Genomic DNA, 18,943 nt, shown 5'->3' with positions numbered 1-18,943 from the left:
AAAAGTATAATAGTTGTAACATTAATAAAAAATATCATTTTTGCTGGGTATTCATTTACAGTTGATTTCTGACTAGATATATAACACTAAGCCTAATACAGTTTCCGCATATTACATTTCGTCGAGCTACGTTAAGCTTCGTTTAATGATTCTGAAGTATTATGACAGACGTCACACATGGTTTCATACTAAAACAACATTTAAGTGAAGAATATGTTGTTTATGACAGAATTACCTCCCTTTTTATAGCTCTTTCGCTACCTTACAATTTAAAACATATTGGTATACTGATAAATATCATAATAAATTTGAAATTAGAAATAACTAGTATTTGTGTGACAACATAAATCAACATTATGGCCGGTAGCAAGTTTGCCACAGGTTGCAGCGCGCGCTACTACTGCTATGATACATTCACAAGCAGTTGTCCGTCGGTTGTATAACATTTCAGTATTCGATTTCAGTTCAGCCTTGATTTCACAGTGTTTTATACAATCAACAGTTTCATGTTTGATGTTTAATTAGGTGGAGCGTGCTAATTGACAACAGCTGTTCTGATCTTTATTGGACTAGTGTGTCCATGTCTTTTCACAAATCTCGATATCCATTGTTGATACCACACCCGATAAAAAATTATCAACACACACACTACGACCAGTTTGATACCATTAAGTTCTCACCCTAAGTGTTCTGTTTCAGATCTCATGTACATTTGAACCATTTATTTTATTTGAACTTCAAAATGAGTTATTCATGTAAATAGCCTCTGGTTATTTTCTTATTGTATTATTTCCCATGGAATGATTCCATACCATATAAAAATATTATTTTTAAAAACAATAGATGTCCATCATATTGTGCTGATTGAAAACAATAGAAGTCCATCGTATTGTGCTGATTAAAACAAAAGATGTTCATCGTATTGTGCTGATTAAAACAATAGATGTCCATCGTATTGTGCTGATTGAAAACAATAGATGTTCACCGTATTGTACTGATTCATATTTATGCCATAGTCTTTGACAAATATCAATATCAAGTCGAAAATCTTTCAATCAAGTCAAAATAAAATCCAAAACAAGGATGAAAATAAGTCAGTGTGCACTTACCAATATTGATGATTATATTGCTATCACGGTTTATACTGTAAACGTGGTGATTTTCGCGGAGGAGAGGGGGTAATTTCGCGATTACGATATGTAAACTATACACGTGGGGGAAATTTTCGCGATTGATCCACCTTTTTATTTCCTTTTTGTAGTTCGAGATTTCCCAAATTGATATAAAAATATGCGTGGGGAATTTTTTGCGACCAACAGGACTCAAATACATATCCACGTTTACAGTGCATACAACATGAAATGTTCGTTTTGTAAAAATAAAAAAAAACAAAAAAAAAAACAGCGGTTTTCCTGGTTGATACGTAACCGTTATAATAATTACACCGAATTCAGTTCAAATACCAAACATTATTTTTGGTTCATATAGGCTACCCAAGAAATTTTTTACCAAAAAACTATCTAAATCACGAAAGAAAGTACCACGAATAACTCATGCTATATGTCAGTTTATTTGGAGTCACGCACAAGGTCTATATACCCAATATGCATTACAAATTGGAAAACAAACTTCATTACAGATACTGTGTAACGCAGCAATGCCTTATATTGTGGCTTAGTGGTATAGGTTATCAAGAACAGGAGGTTAGATCCCTCCACAGTTTCTACAGCGATATATATCTGATTACCCACAGCTATCACTTTCTATATATAGCAAAATAATGATTATCAATTGATTGCCGTTGGTATAATATTTTTTGCGGTCCTGAACCTCATCAACATACGTAAACACAAGGTATTTACCTCGTAACGACATGTATCTGTAATAGTATCTTAGCAGAAAAGTGATTGTATATATTCAGCATTTTACTTCAAAGAATGATGCATTGTCGTCTAAAATCAAGATACAATTCTGTGACATGTGTAGCATATTATAAGCCAAGTACAAACAGAAAGTGTGCAATATGTTGAAATTAATTCATTTGACGGTGATAATTGAATTTTTCTTTTAAAATATACACCGCGTCTTAAAACCTACCAACATTATTAAAGGAATGTTGTTTTATTCAAAACTTTCATAAAATGCATATTTTTCATTTGAGCCATAAAAAGTGGCATAACAATGATTCCTCGAAAAGTAACTTTCCTTTGCTAAAAAAAACTCATTTTATCGATATGTCTTTAAAAGAATTAATTATAGGCAAAATTTACACTATAGGTAGACTGTACGATTTATTAAAAAATTATCATAGAAATAATGTTCAATATAAATTTTGAATATATTAGTTTGCCAAAAATTAGAACAATTTGTGTGAAATGTATCAAGGGATATACAAACGTAATTGTTTAGAATATCAGTTTAATATAATTCTAAATTTAATGTCTATATGGTTCTAAATATATGTTGATATCATTGTATATTCTAAAATCTATGTATATTGTATGCTAATATTTAAATTGTCTCCAACTCTTAATGCATCTGTTGGATAGCTACTAACCAATACCACACACATACTTAAACACTCTAGCTATACTAACGTGACGGGGTTTATTACCGTCTGAAGACTCTCATCTATAATTATCCGCATACCGTCGACTGTTGCCTGCCACCCCGGTATTTAGTGTGAAAGTCACATGGTTCTATACTAAAGCAACATATATATGAAGTTCCTGCTCGTATTGTAGTATGTAATTACTCTTAATATACGTGCAAACCATCTGATTATGGGATGAACTTATATCGATCGGTCGTCACGATGATGAGGCTGCAGGGCGCGATTCTGATTTCACCGTATCTCGGCACCTGATCATCAAACTATGTCACATATGGTCTTCAGATGTTTTAGGACAGGACCTCACGGCATGTCATTGATCATACTATTAAAAAAATAACATTCCAAATGTCAACTGTAAAAAATATCAATACACGTATAATTTTCAAGTGGTATATCAATTATCAGGGCTGGTATATTTCGAACATTGTTTATATTCATACATAAGGTAATTAAAATATCACAGGTGTCCAATTCAACTACATTGTTTTGTATATTGACCAATAAAGCATAATATTACTAAATTAAAAAAAAAAAAACAGAATTTTTGCTTTTGTAGTTATCCTCATATACATAGTAAATTTATTTTCAGTTTTCGAACGACAAATGATATGTTATATGCAACAAATTTGTCAAAAATTCATTTGTCATATGACGAAATTGCTTACCAATTCATATAGGAGAAAGTCCATTGGTTTTAATGTTATCGGAAACTAGACATTCACTGATTCATCTCAATTAAAGAAGTTACACCATAAGCTCCGTTTCAGCTTAATATGAAAACACAGTAATAAATGACAAAATTCATTTGACCTGGCAGACAGGTTGTATCGTTAGAAGAAATAATGTGTTTTAAACAACGAGATAGCCTGACAAATCAACATATTGTTGTGTATTGGTATACAGCGAAATGCTTTATGATTACCACTTACAAGAGGCAACCGAAGGCATCCACATACCGAAAGTGATAAGAAAGAGGTAAGAAAGCTCTGTTTCTGAGACAAAATGCTATGGGTTCGATTCCCTATGGACAACGTTCTTACATGATGACACAACACCTACTTGGACAATTCGCAGGTTAGCTTGATTATAGATATGCAAATATATATTATGTTTGAAATGAAAAGTCTCATGGCCTTGGTAATTACAAGAGTCCAATTTTGCCGAGATGAAGAATAATCCACAATGGTGTGAAGTCCAAATAAAAAATATCAAACACCATCGGCCATTCTGTTTCTCTGTGGACTTCATTACGTATTAAGACCACAAATAACAATCTTACGAGTAATTGGAAGAACCATTACATTTTCATAAGCAGGCCATGAATTCGTTAGAGCAATCAAAAAGACATTTTGGTCCTAACACGATTATTGAGTGAAATTAATTTATATTTGCAATGGTGAATAGTCAATATACAGATATCAAGTGTAAATAAGAAATTTGTTTCAAAATATATGTCATATGTTTTATCTTGCTAGAAATTGTATTGGCAATGTGTCACTTTTGTTTTTACAATCACTATATTACAGCACTTTACGTTCTTAATATCCTATTAGTTTTGAATCTCAATGATGTTTGTTCATTATTTTTTTATAGCAACATTATGAACTCATATATATTACCTATAAAAGTATTAATATGATAACTGTGGATGGCATTTAATCCTTGATTAATAAGCACTTATAGTGTATCATCTCAAGGCACATAATAATAATGATCAAATATATTTTCAATAAATTATGTAGAAATAGTCATACTTAATGTTTAACGGGTAGAGTTAGAAACCATTGACATACATATTTTGCTATGTTTAAATAATTCAGTTAAAAACTTTTATTCATTTTTTTACTTAAAATTCTGTTTTAACATTTGAGATTAATAATCCTAAAACGATGATGCAAAACGTTTTAGTGCGACATTATATTTGATTTAGATTAATCAATACTAATTGGATTAAATTAGGTAATTTCCTGTTGTTAATTTTTTTTAAATCATAATTACATTACAACCAATAATGCATTTTTCTCTTAAAAATAGTTACCATTTCATCAATATCACACTTATTAACTGTAATTTTGTTACATGTATATACTGCATATAAGGAAATAATGGTTTTTCATATTAACATAATGAAATGCAAAAAAACAGCAAACACATACTACATTATAATTTTACATTATTCTTTGTCTTAAAGTGGACAGACATTGACGGTTTGAAGAAAATAAAAGCAGAATCTTCAACAGAAATGAGAAAATAAAAAGAACGGCCATACTAGAAATCCTGGATTTTAACATCAAAAGTTTCTAAATGGCATCAAAGACGAATTATATACTGTTGAAGAATATGTTTCCTCATTGTTCTAGTAGTGAGATTTGTACACGATATCTCATGCAGTCAATGAAATCATATCCCAGACAAAGAACGCTATGTAATATTCAAACAAAGACAGGAAGACTTATTTGAAATAACTGTCAAAGCCAGACTAAACAATAGAAAGAATACATTATAAGATATCGGATCGTACATCAAATACTGTTAATGTTATGTAACCTGTGATATCAAGAGAATTTTGACAAGAAAGGTTGATGGATATAGATATATCAATGTCAATGTGTTTCTGATACAAGGCCCAGGTGTTGGATTAAACATGGTTTTCAGCAAGAGGACTTCTAACCTAACGTCATGTTCTTCAGTTTTTTGTTTTTGTATTCCTAACATCTCAGGTAGATTGATAAATCACACGTTTCAATATTCCATATTATTTTACATCTGCAAGCTATTCCGCCTATCGAGAAATGGCAGCCATATCAACTGTCATATGATGTTCACAATATGTTTTAAAATCGGTGTTAGGTAGAATAGATATAGCAAAGTGAGTATGTTTCACAATGAATAAAAAACAATCTGTAATATCAGAAATTTATCATAAACTAAAAATGAGTAGGATTACCTTGTAACAGGTGGTGATAGAGATAGCGTGTGTGGCTTTTTATCCATCATATGCATAATGCTCTATGTATCATACCTGATGTTAGTCAACCTCCTGTGTCGAATGTTTGTGACTTATCTAAAACAGATATTGCTCACATTTAGATCGTTTCGCTCTTTTATTTTTGTTTTAGAATTCATTGATAGACGTCTCTCCTCTGTTTCATGTTTGCGACTTTGACAAAAACATTATATTGCATAACTCGTCCTGATACAGATGTTGACAATAAATATCAATACTATTTTTCTTGAATGTCCTTTTTAAATTCATTAATATTTATTCCGGAATTTTATACAACGTGAACAATGACAAAACTGGAATCTGAAGTCAACGATATGGAAATAGCATAGATCCAATAAGTATCACTGTCATCAATTTCCAAAACTTATCAAACGTTCCATATGGAAGAGTTTCCTTTGCATCCACAAGGATACCTATGATATTGAACGGATCGTTACTATGGTAACTGTCTACTGTTGGATAAAATCTTGTCAGAATACATACATTTGCAATAATGTCACGTGAAAATGAAATGCATTTGATTTCGATATCTAGTTTTGTGTGATTAAAAATAAAACATTAGCAGATAACACAACTGCAAATGCTTCAGAAATAAGTTAACTCGAACATGGTTGTAATTATTACACTGTGATGTACCTTGTTAAACGCGCTTTATAGCATTATTTGAACGACGCGAAACAATAATTTACCCCTGTATGACTTTTTTTTCACAGACACCCACAAGAATATGGAACTTTATAGTTAGTACAGACAACGTGAGGGACTGAAACCAAAGGAAAGACAAATATAAAGTGATGTTTTTGTTTACCTCGAAGATTACGTACATTACACGAGAAATATGCCGAATTTAACCAATAAATACCAATATAATTAAAACAAAATAGGAAAACTGAGGACTTCACAAGGTGAAGAAGACTTTGTGTTTCAGAATTCTGCGGGTTTGGGCTATTTACAGCCTGTCATTTAAATCAAATTGGAGTCATGTCACATCTTCAAAATTGAAAAAAAGATGGTTACTAAAACACCAGGAATACAACAAGAGATTAAAATCATGTCAAAAAAACTAATTCTATCTCGGAATAAATATTACGACGGCGAAATATAAACAAAACATATATTTACATGTTATACAATAAAAACGTAAAAATTAAAATTTAGGTCCGGAAGGGTAAACGTCCTATGTTTCATAGACAAAACTCGCTATGTAAATCAAATTCATGAGATGTCATGTCCTCAAAATGGGAGCAAAGGAGTTGACAATGGAACCATCATGATTGGGACGAGTATTGAACACCGGGGTGTTAATAAGGATAGTTTGAAACGATCCCACTATTATAAAAGGACATATAATATTGTCAAGTACGATTATTTGGCGACCTTCGACCATTGAAGTTGTAAACTGACGCCATTTAATTGCATCACTCGAAACCCCATGTAGTATGATGTCCGTGAGAAGGCGATATATATCACGAATATCGCGTTTTTCTTTTATTCAATTCGACGACACTGTCCAGGAACAAGATTATCATCTGATATGATATTAGTAAGAAATGTCTCGGGGCGAAAATGATAAAAACTTAGATCTTTTAGACAATACAACCCCCAGTCAAGCACCTGTGTATATAACAAAAGACATCGCCCCTTTCAGCTTGCATACTAATTAAGTCGATGCAGTGTTAAAGTTCAAAAAGTTTAACATATATCCCCTATCCAAACACAATGAGATATTGCATAAGTAGTATATAAAATAAGAAAATATCTGATAGAAAATCTGAATCTCAGGTGAATCAAGCCCATTTCTCGAAACGCTGACATCAGATTCTAAACACAAGCTTGAAGCAGGACATTAGAATAAACCAGTAAGATCTCAAGCATGTCTGCATATCTTCATCAGATTCTTTAGTTTAATATTCCCCAAAATCAGTTGAGTAACACTTTTTTCACTTTCTGTTTCAATATTGCTATACTGAAAGCTGTGTTTCAATTTCAAAATATTCAAAGTGTTTAAATAGATAGGCTTTAATTGTGCAAACGTATAGATATATGTATATTGCAAACGACCAGTGCGTGTAATTTTGTTTAAGGAAACGTGTTACCTTTTTGCAGTATATAAATTTTATACTACGCCCCTGATATATATTTAGGTATTGTTCTTGTCTACATTATTTTGTCCTTTTAAAATGTGTGTCATTCAACGAATTCAGCAGAAAGTGGTACCTTTATTCTTTGAATTTTGCAAGAAACAATGGCCGCTTCGAAACACGAATGATTAATGGATAAATGATGGTTAGAAAATATTTTGAATTAAAGATGACTTATTCGATACAAAAATAGCGCAAACACTGTTGTACATCCAGGTTAATCCGTAGATAAAAGTAAGCATTCCTATCCACATTCCTCTATCCAATCCAGGGAATTACGTATCATCGAAGATAAAATGTTCAATCGTATGGAAGCCATTATTAGTTATACATATTGATATGTACGAAGTTATTGCAAATTAGTTTTAACTGCGGCAGATGACCATGTTTTCGTTTTTTTCATAGATTTTATAAATGTTTGCAGACTTTATATATGTATGCAGATTTTCTATTGATATATGTATACATATCTTATATTGATATATGTATACATATTTCATACATGTATACAGATTCTTTTAATATGGGCACCATTCAAGTTTAACTCAGTTTTCATTAATTCAAATCATGTTTGGGCCCAAAAGAAATACATAATATTTTAATTTGAGGGGTTAAAGTGTGAATTTTATTAAAAGCAAAGTAATCCTTATTTTTCCCGATTTAAAAATACGAAGGATGTAGGGAAATAACTATGTTAGATATCATAAGTGCGAGTGTATGTCCCATTAATATCTATACATCCTTTCCTCACTAAAATGCATTACTGGACAGCCTATGTAGGTGGAATCCATTGGTATTTTTATAACTATCTCGATAATGTCCTGCCCCTTATCTACCAATGACATTTACCAAATCCATCGTCTGACAGACTGTACAAAATGTTCTGCGGAGCAAATCGGAAGCTTACTTTGGTATTTGCAATCAATAGGCTCTTTCCGTCGGACATGGCAGTGTCAGTGATAATTTTGAAACCGAAATTATAATTGCTTACTTGCTTACTTCATATACCGAACTTAAGATTTTTTTCTATAGCTTAAAACTGAATTTAAAAGATTAGAGATTCCAGAAGATTATATATAAACATTATTGCTATGTTATTTTTGTTCCGTTGTCGACCATGCAAATACATCTAATATCCGGTCATAACGTCGTGTAAGCTATGATTTTAAATTTGATAAAATCTATTTTACAAATCACAAAAATGGCACATAATACATTCAATTTCAACTATTTATTGAAAAACTGTTACATATACATTTTGCACGACAGATTTTATATTTGGGGGTCAGTACACTTTCAATTCTTTAAACTATTTTAACAGTTGCTTATGCTTAGTTTACCTAACATTCATTCCATCAAACTTTAAACCATACTATTAAGCATCGCTGAAGAATCCTAAAACAAGGAAGCAGTTGCAGCATACAGTTTTTGATTAAGTCTTTGACCTGTACAAGTGAACCATATGATTATATTTCTAAAATTCAAATTTTGAATGTTATTCACTTCCGTGTGCCTTTAATACAGTCCTTAGTGTTAATAGCATTTATCACTGACGGAGAAATCAATTTAAGGCAAGCTGATATAATGTATTTCGTAATCGAACATGATGTTTGTAATCGAATGCACCCAAATTGCTATTCTTAAATTGAATACATTTATATCATCTATAATTCTGATTTTTTTTTTTTTTTACTTAGTGTTGTCATTAGATGTGTCTCCAACAATAAATAACAATAAAGATAACGTATGTCAGATAAAATCAGATCTTTGTTTATACAGAGTCCGAAGTGTTGTAATGTTCAAGGTCAATCGACGACTTTCTTACAAATTATTAAAGAAAAAAATTAACACGACAATTCAACATATTGCTGTCAATATCGGATAAGTATAATCCCTTAGTGGTTAAAAATTCTCCCATAATTTACATATTCATCTTCCGTTTTACCTGTTGAAGATTTCTCTATCAACCACTATGGTGTGACAAATACCACGTACTAGGCAAACATTCAATGACGTCACGGCAACAATAAAATGACGTCACGTTAACAATGCAATGACGTCACGGCAACAATAAAACGAGGTCATGTCGACAATGCAATCACGTCATGTCAGCATTGGGTACCATTGCAGTATGTTTTTAATACTCGAAAAACTAGACCCTGAGTAAAAAGTAAGTTGGAAGAAAATAGCCAGCCCCTACCTTGAGGACGTAACAGAGAAATCTCCAAAAGTCAGAGTGATATTCTTGATCGTCTTACCCTCGGCAGGGCAAGTGGGTAAGACATCTAAACATATTACCCCTCGGGTTTACAGATTTCCCTATCACACCCTCAAGGTAGGGAAATTTTCTATTAATCATCAACAGCCTTTTAAACACCACTAAGTGGTACTCTTCGTTCGTTGTTTGTTCTAGTGTTTGAGGATACCCCTGAAAGACTAATTTGTTGCCGAGAACAAATAGAACAAAAACAATTCAATATAGTATTGAAATGTCAAGGACAATATTTGAAATGTCGGAATTTCTCAACATGATCCTGGATCAAACGCCTTCCAGGGCACCTTGTTAACTTTGCTTTCCTCTTTTTCTATTGATCTCCGTGTAGTTTAAGATTAATTGTCAATAGAATGATAGTGACATTTGAAGTTTTTACCGTAGTGGTGCACAAATTAAATGTATGCTCAGGTTTTCTTAAAATGCATTTGCTTTACTTTACTGCATACGGTTGGTTTTATCTTTATAATCACTAATAAAATTAGTTTTTAAACATAATATGTAAAACTGAAAACATAAATCGAAACTTTAGCGTTTAGCGAGAGAATACACCAAAGTGCCAAAAAACGAGGACAAATGATGTTTCGCATCAAGTCACAAGGACAAAATATGCTATAGGGACAATATATAAGGACTATGTATATACCACAGTGTCAACATACAATGATGTATTGTATACCATACCACCAACACACTATATTACAATATACCTACGCATCAAAATACAAGGTTAAAATGTCATGACATCAATACACTAGGGTAACACATGCACACTGACAGTACAGGCACGAAATTGACAACAGAAAAATAAAACAGTAAAACAAAAGAAATTATAACTGTAACAGGAGAGGAGAAAATGTAGCGGCCAGACCGGGGTTCGAACCCGGGACCTCCGAACACTAGCCGGATGCTCTACCATTTGAGCTACCTGGTCACCGATGATCGACCCAGTCCAGTCCCGCTACACACCTCCCTCCTTTTTTCAAGTCTTCGCCCTCGAAGACACACGAGACCCTTATACCACCACCGTGGGTATTTTAGTTGGGCGCCAATTTTGTAACAGGAGAGGAGAAAATGTAGCGGCCAGACCGGGGTTCGAACCCGGGACCTCCGAACACTAGCCGGATGCTCTACCATTTGAGCTACCTGGTCACCGATGATCGACCCAGTCCAGTCCCGCTACACAAACAATAGGACAAACCAAACATCAGGGTTGACAACAACAGCTGAAGAGGCCTTAAACGTATTCGGACCACATCACAAGGAATCAGTTGGACATTACAAAACATCCAGAACAACAACAAGAAGTTGTAAAGAGAAACCAAAGCAAAAGGGTCGACAACACCAGGAGCTGAAGAGACATTAAAAGTATCCGGATCACAGCACCAGGAATCAACGGGACTTTAAAACAACACTCAGAACAACAACAGGAAGTTGTAAGGAGACACCAACGCAACAGGAAGATGGTAATAGAAATTTCAACAACAGCATGGAGGACTACGTAAAGCAATGAACGATCACTCGAACAAATAGGAACACTATTGGACAACATTGAATTTTAAATAGAGACACATAGGCCTTCACGTCCACCTGAGTTCAGATGCATTTAGGCAGATATTAAGCTTGAGGTTGAAATTCAAATTCTGATAGAAGTATATATCCAAATATCAGGTTGTGAGGAAAACGACAATTGAAATTAGATTTAATTTTACCAAACTTGACCATGTCGATCAACTCCAGAGGGGCAAACATGAGACCTGAGGGTCATGAATCGCACATGCAATAATGGTAACCAACTTCCATCTATGAATAGTATTTGATTCTACCACACCTGAGTCTTGAGGAGAAGAGTTTTGAAAATTCAGACGATTCAAACCTGTTTTGCCCTGCTCCGCAGGCCCTTTCTGCCCCGCCCCGCATGTCACTTGGGAGGGGGGAGGGGGGGGGGGGGGAGGGGGGGGGGGAGGGGGGGGGGGGGGAATATGATTCACAATTTAGGTTGACCTTTAGTCTTGAAAGGTTTCTGGAAAGCTACATTGAAAGTTCAGGGTTTCGGAAAATAAATCAAAAAGGTATAATACTTACGGACACACGAAAAAAACAAATATCAGTTACAATCAGAAGTTGAATTATGTCGGAATGACGATATAACAAGTAATCTTTTTGTTGACATAATGCATTGATATATTAACAGATTTCACATATAAACATTGAATGAATGAATGAATGAATGAATTAATTAATTAATCATTTATTTAATGAATGAATGAATGAATGAATGAATGAATGAATGAATGAATGAATGCATGAATGCATGAATGCATGAATGAATGAATGCATGAATGAATGAATGAATGAATGAATGAATGAATGAATAAATGAATTAATTAATTAATTGATGAAAGAATGAATGAATGAAAAAATGAATGAATGAATGAATGAATGAATGAATGAATGAAAAGACGAACGCACGAACGAATGAATGAACGGTAGAATAAATAAACGGACGTACATTTGGATGAATAAAAGTTAAATGATGATTAGATCCAATACATCTTAACGGCCAAATGATTACAACAACACCACAACATCTCACCCAGTTAATCAGCAAACGTTTATGTTGTCAAGAAAAACATAAAACTAGCACACTTACTTGTAAACTAAAGCGTCATATCATTAACCACACACCTCTGAACAAAGCGTTAACATCGGGACCATTCAAAGCCTAAAACGATGGAGCGGAAATAGCCCAAATTAGGGGGTTTCAGTAACCCTATTATCTTTAGATAATTTTGATGTCAATTACGCTCCCACTAAAAATCGTCAATGTCAGAAATGGACACCATCTGATGCCATTTCTCCTATTCTATCGTGTTCGCCATTTAGTATCACACACCTTCCTGATATACCAGCCCAGGATGGCTCGCAGAAAACCTGACAAACTTCAATTAGGAACCAAAGAAAATCATCCTTTTCTTCGTTTATTGTATAATAGCTGTGAAATAAACGCCGCCATTTGGGAAGCTGAAACCAGCATATATTGGGGTCTGGGGAAGGATATTAAATGCCCGATCAAAATAATACCAAAAAGAACGGCTACATGTTGTAGTTAAAATGACCAATAAATTCAACGAAAGCATGTAATTAGGGTAACCAATCAGAAGACACAGAGAACCAGTCAAGCATTGTCAGCTTACAAAAATATCATCAGAACGTATCAAATATTAATACACCATTGACATTTTATTTCAGGATAGCAACGTTAGCTTCCGACCGTATTGTCAAATCATCCAGTTATAATGAAGAGAGTGAAATTTAATACAATAATTTGATGATGTTCTTTTAAATATGAATCGAATTTTGCAATATGCCAAGTACCTGTTCAAAGTTGAATACACAAATTAATTCACTTCATCGAATGATTTTGAAAAAATAATTAACGTCATATTTCTCACTTTCGAAAGAATAACATGTTATATGATATTGATATGTTTGGTTAAAAAAACGACAGAAAACCAAAACTAATCAATTTCTATGTTTCATTTTCATCAAGAAGATCATAATTGAAAAATAAACGCTACCTTGAAGCATTGCCCAGTTGGTAGATCTGTATGAAGCTGTTCCGTCTAATTATTTGGTTACAACGCTCATTCGGAACCGCACGCCATAATGATCGTGCGTGTACCCTGTACACGTAGCGCCCTCTACGCGAATTAATGGCAGATTTTAATTATCAAATGAACCAGTTAACTCGAACGTGTTCCATACAATAGGAGCCCACATAAGCGGTTAATTACACGTTAAGGGCCTTAATTACACAAAACTAGGGATACATCCTGTCTCGCCAACGAAGAACACATAATAAGCGATTCAAACTTTATTATTAATTTTAATTGTTCCGGTTTTAAAATGTTTTGGGTCCACTTTTGAATTACCGTAGTCACTGAGACGGAACTCGCTGAGGTGCTGATAATCCCCTCGCTTCTCACGCCTGACTCTCACAATGGTAATGGTATTATGGACCATGACATTTGCAAATTAATAGGGTGTTACGTATTTAAAGATACCTTCAAAAGATGCAGTGTACAATAGGATATTCATAAAGTCTTTGTAAGCCACAGTAAACAATAGTTCTTTGGCAGAGAAAACAATAGCTCTTTGGCCTCAGATTGATCACAGAAAACAAACACTTTATGTGTTTTCTAAAAGTTATGAAAGGAAAACCGTTGTGTTATTCAATATATAAGTATATGTATATATTACTTTAGCAATAATTGAGTAAGGTAGACGGCATCAAATTCCTGTGACATCAGACCAACAGGGACAACACGAGATCCCAAATAACCGTGAAAACAACTCATCATCGGGAAAAAAACAGATACCAAAACAACAGGGAAAGTAAAAACAGGATTTGAGCACACAGAAAGAATCGGGAACTAAGACGTCATAACAAAAGAGAGGACAACAAGGAAAGATGAGTCAAAACAACGGTGAAAATAACAAGAAAGGAAGAGATGAAAAAACAACAACAAGAAAAGAAGAGATGTCAAAACAAAGGTGAAAACAACAACAAGAAAGGAAGAGATAACAAAACAACGGCGAAAACAACAAGAAGAAAAGACGGTTTGTCAAAACAACGGTGAAAACAACAACAACAAGAGATGTCATAACAACGGTGAAGACAACAAGAAGAAAAGATGTTAAAACAACGATGAAAACAACAACATGAAAAGATGTCAAAACAACGGTGAAGACAACAACATGAAAAGATGTCAAAACAACGGTGAAAACAACAACATGAAAGATGTCAAAACAAAGGTGAAAACATCAACAAGAAAGGAAGAGCTGACAAAACAACGGCGAAAACAACAAGAAGAAAAGACGGTTTGTCAAAACAACGGTGAAAACAACAACAACAAGAGATGTCATAACAACGGTGAAGACAACAAGAAGAAAAGATGTTAAAACAACGATGAAAACAACAACATGAAAAGATGCCAAAACAACGGTGAAAACAACAACATGAAAATATGTTAAAACAACGGTGAAAACAACAACATGAAAGATGTCAAAACAACGATGAAGTAATTAGGACCACTGCAGTCTAGCTGAGTGACCTGTTACGATATATTTAGGTGTATGTCCACTTTAGTGCGCGTACGTTGTCCCCAGACTAGCTGCGTCCCATCTCCAACATACTATAACATTATATGGCCCAAGTGCGCGGCATCAATCACACCGTTACAGCTACGCGGAGACGATTCATGAAAAATTATGGGATATTGGTTATGAATGATATCAATATAACGCATTCCATGATTGGTCGAACTCTAGGGGATATGTATAACTTGATCTGCCAGTCATAATTACTGTGACAAAACTCAGAGCCTACCATAGGTGAAGGTCGCCCCAGGACGTTTTCTGCCAGGGATTTTTGTTAAGTGTGTCTGCTAACCCCGGTAAATTGTTCTACCAAATTTTGTCATGACAAATTTTGGATACACAAAACTGATACAATTTATACCATATACTCGGTGACCGACTCAGGAAGTTTCAAAAGGGTATTATATTACAGGTATTATCTTAACACATATTGCTTCTTAATACAACTAGTCTGTGAGACAGGCGGTCTCTCAATAATTTAATCTATTGATACGGGAAGTTGTTTAATACAGATGATCCCTTAACACAGGTTGTCTTTTAATACAGGTGTTTTTGAATACCGGTGGATTCTTTATACAGGTGATCTTTTGATACCTCTGGATTTTTTATACAGTTGATCTTTTGATTCAGGTGGTCTTTAAATACAGGTATTAAATTGATACAGATGGTCTTTAAATACATGTGGTATTTTGATACAGGTACTCTTTTAATACAGGTGGTCTTTTAATACAGGTGGTCTTTTAATACAGGTGGTCTTTGGATACAGGTGGTCTTTTAATACAGGTGGTCTTTTAATACAGGTGGTCTTTTAATACGGGTGGTCTTTTAATACAATACAGGTGGTCTTTGGATACAGGTGGTCTTTGGATACAGGTGGTCTTTTAATACAGGTGGTCTTTTAATACAGGTGGTCTTTTGATACAGGTGGTCTTTGGATACAGGTGGTCTTTGGATACAGGTGGTCTTTGGATACAGGTGGTCTTTTAATACAGGTGGTCTTTTAATACAGGTGGTCTTTTGATACAGGTGGTCTTTGGATACAGGTGGTCTTTGGATACAGGTGGTCTTTTAATACAGGTGGTCTTTTAATACAGGTGGTCTTTTGATACAGGTGGTCTTTTAATACGGGTGGTCTTTTAATATTGGTGGTCTTTCAATACTGGTGGTCTTTTGATACAGGTGGTCTTTTAATACAGGTGGTCTTTAGATACAGGTGGTCTTTTAAAACAGGTGGTCTTCAAATACAGGTGTTTTTTTTTAAAAAAACAGGTGGTCTTTTGATTCAGATGGTATGATAATACCGGTGGCGTTTGGTACTGGTGCTTAATCCATTAAAGGTCATTCAGTATGAAGGTAGCCGTATTACAAAGGTGGCCTGTGAATACAGGTCCAGTTTTATCTGAAGATAGTCTTAGAAAGAGGTGGTCTATAGAGAATATGTTCTAAGTTAGATTGGTATGGGCATGCAAAGCAACAGAACAATGGAAATGAATTGTTATACATTTTGTTGGGTGATCACTTGCTTTTCACCAAGGAGGCCGGGGTTCGATTCTTAAATCGGACGTGAAAAGGTGAATGTCACCTGCCCAACCACGTGGGTTTTGTCTGGGTATTCCTGTTTCCTCCCACACTACGACCTTTTGCGTTTGGATCCGGGCGAAAAAGAGTGATTGATATAAGTTGATATAACTCGCAATTGTTGTAAAATAAACTATAATAATTAAGTTTAATTTTTAAACATTTCATGTATAATTTATTTTTTAAATACGGTACCTTTTGTAAGACATATAATAAATGTGCAATAACAACAGTATATTTTCATTTTTGATTTGTAAAAATGCAAATATAAAAAGACTCTTAATCTTGTAGCTACGGTACCTTTAGTTTATTCTGTTAAATACGGTATAAATACAAATGTAATTTAACCATTAATACTATTGCTACGGTACCTTTTGGGTTTTTTTGTTAAATACGGTATTATATGAAAACATTCAAATATAATTAAACCCTTCATACTTTAGCTACGGTACTTTTTAGTTTATCTTGTTAAATACGGTATTATCTGTAAATAAACAAACATAATTAAACCCTTAATACTTTAGCTACGTACTTTTTAGTTGATTTTGTTAAATACGGTATAATATGTAAACATACTAATATAATTAAACCCTTAATACTTTAGCTACGGTACTTTCTATTTTATTTTGTTGAATGATGCACCATCGGTAGAATTTGGCACAGTAACTACGGTACTGTTAAATAATCACACAAAGCCGATGTGACATTTAGCTGCATCATTAACTATCCCGTGACGGCTGTGTGTGTGTGTGCCCGCAAAATTACAACACCAACAACACATAGGTATGTGGGCGGGACTTGTTAAATGTCAAAACATTGATAGACGTGTTTTTTTTCTTAACAGTATTATGACGTCAGGGCATATTAACTTGTTACGTCACATTATATTGAGCCATCTAACGAGATCTATTGTTTTAAGCTCTTTTTTTTTACTTGAGAATACTAATTTATCACATAACTGGGCGATTCTATTATGTCACAAGGCCATGTCATGTCACAATAGATATATAAATTCATTTGTGACAAAATAAGTATTGAACTCGTTTGATAATTTCCATCTAAGATAGCCGTTCGTGTAAAATCCCCTTATCCGTTTTACACGTTTGTTTCCTATTAGTTATTGCGTCTGTAGAGCTATCAGTTCAAAATGTTACGGAGTGGCAAAGTTTGATTTGGGAGACATAACGGTACATTTGTATACAATGGTTGACCAGAGTAGCCATTGTTTTGTTCAAGACATCCATGTTGCCAAAGACGACGAATTACATGCGATACCTAGAAAAAGAATGTTGTCAAACTGCCATTATTTTTTCAGTCTAGAGTGAAGCTCGATCCGCATCTCTTGTCAAATCTGTCATATGATGTTCTCATTTCACATTGATTATTTCATATTGTTTTATATTGTTTTATGTTGTTTTATGTTGCTTTATATTGTTTTATATTGTTTTATGTTGTTTCATGTAGTTTTATGTTGCTTTATGTTGTTTTATACTGCTTTACGTTGTTGTATGTTGTTTAACATTATTTTATGTTGATTATGTTGTGTTAGGTTGTTTTGTGTTGTTTCATATTGTTTATGTTGTGTTATGTTGTTTTGTGTTGTTTCATATTGTTTATGTTGTGTTATGTTGTTTCATATTGATTTGTGTTGTTTGATATTGCTTTATGTTGTTTTGTGTTATTTCATATTGTTTATGTTGTTTTATGTTATTTCATTTTGTTTTACGTTTTTTATGTTGTTTCATATTGTTTCTTTCAGTTTCGGGTCAAATTGCTCCAACACCATTCCCACAAAAGAACGATTGATATCGTCACATACCACGTTACATTCTACGTCAAATATGAATATAACGTCATATACCACGTCATATATTACGTCACATTTTACGTCAAACACTACTTTACATACCACGTGATATAAATCAGACTCTACGTCAAACATAAGGTAACATTCCACTCGAAATAATAAATCATATTATATGTAAAACACAATGTCATATACAACGTGATATAATACGTCATATTCTACGTCAAACATTTCGTCACATACAAAGCAATGTAATACGCCACATTCTTCGTCAAAATTACGTCAGATGTCACGTGATATAATGAATAACGTTTTACGCTGTTCAGTATGTCTCTTACTGCTTCATATATAGGTCAGTAAT

General features: G+C 33.7%; 1 protein-coding gene across 5 annotated transcripts in view; it reads right to left on the bottom strand.

Annotated features, from left to right (window-relative positions):
* LOC117327146 overlaps nt 1-18,943 on the bottom strand; it is a 162,104-nt gene that overhangs the window by 78,777 nt on the left and 64,384 nt on the right. The window lies entirely within an intron of this gene.

This window comes from Pecten maximus, chromosome 5 (genome assembly GCF_902652985.1).
Source record: "Pecten maximus chromosome 5, xPecMax1.1, whole genome shotgun sequence".
NCBI lineage: Eukaryota > Metazoa > Mollusca > Bivalvia > Pectinida > Pectinidae > Pecten > Pecten maximus.
This window is presented reverse-complemented; position numbering and strand designations above follow the sequence as displayed.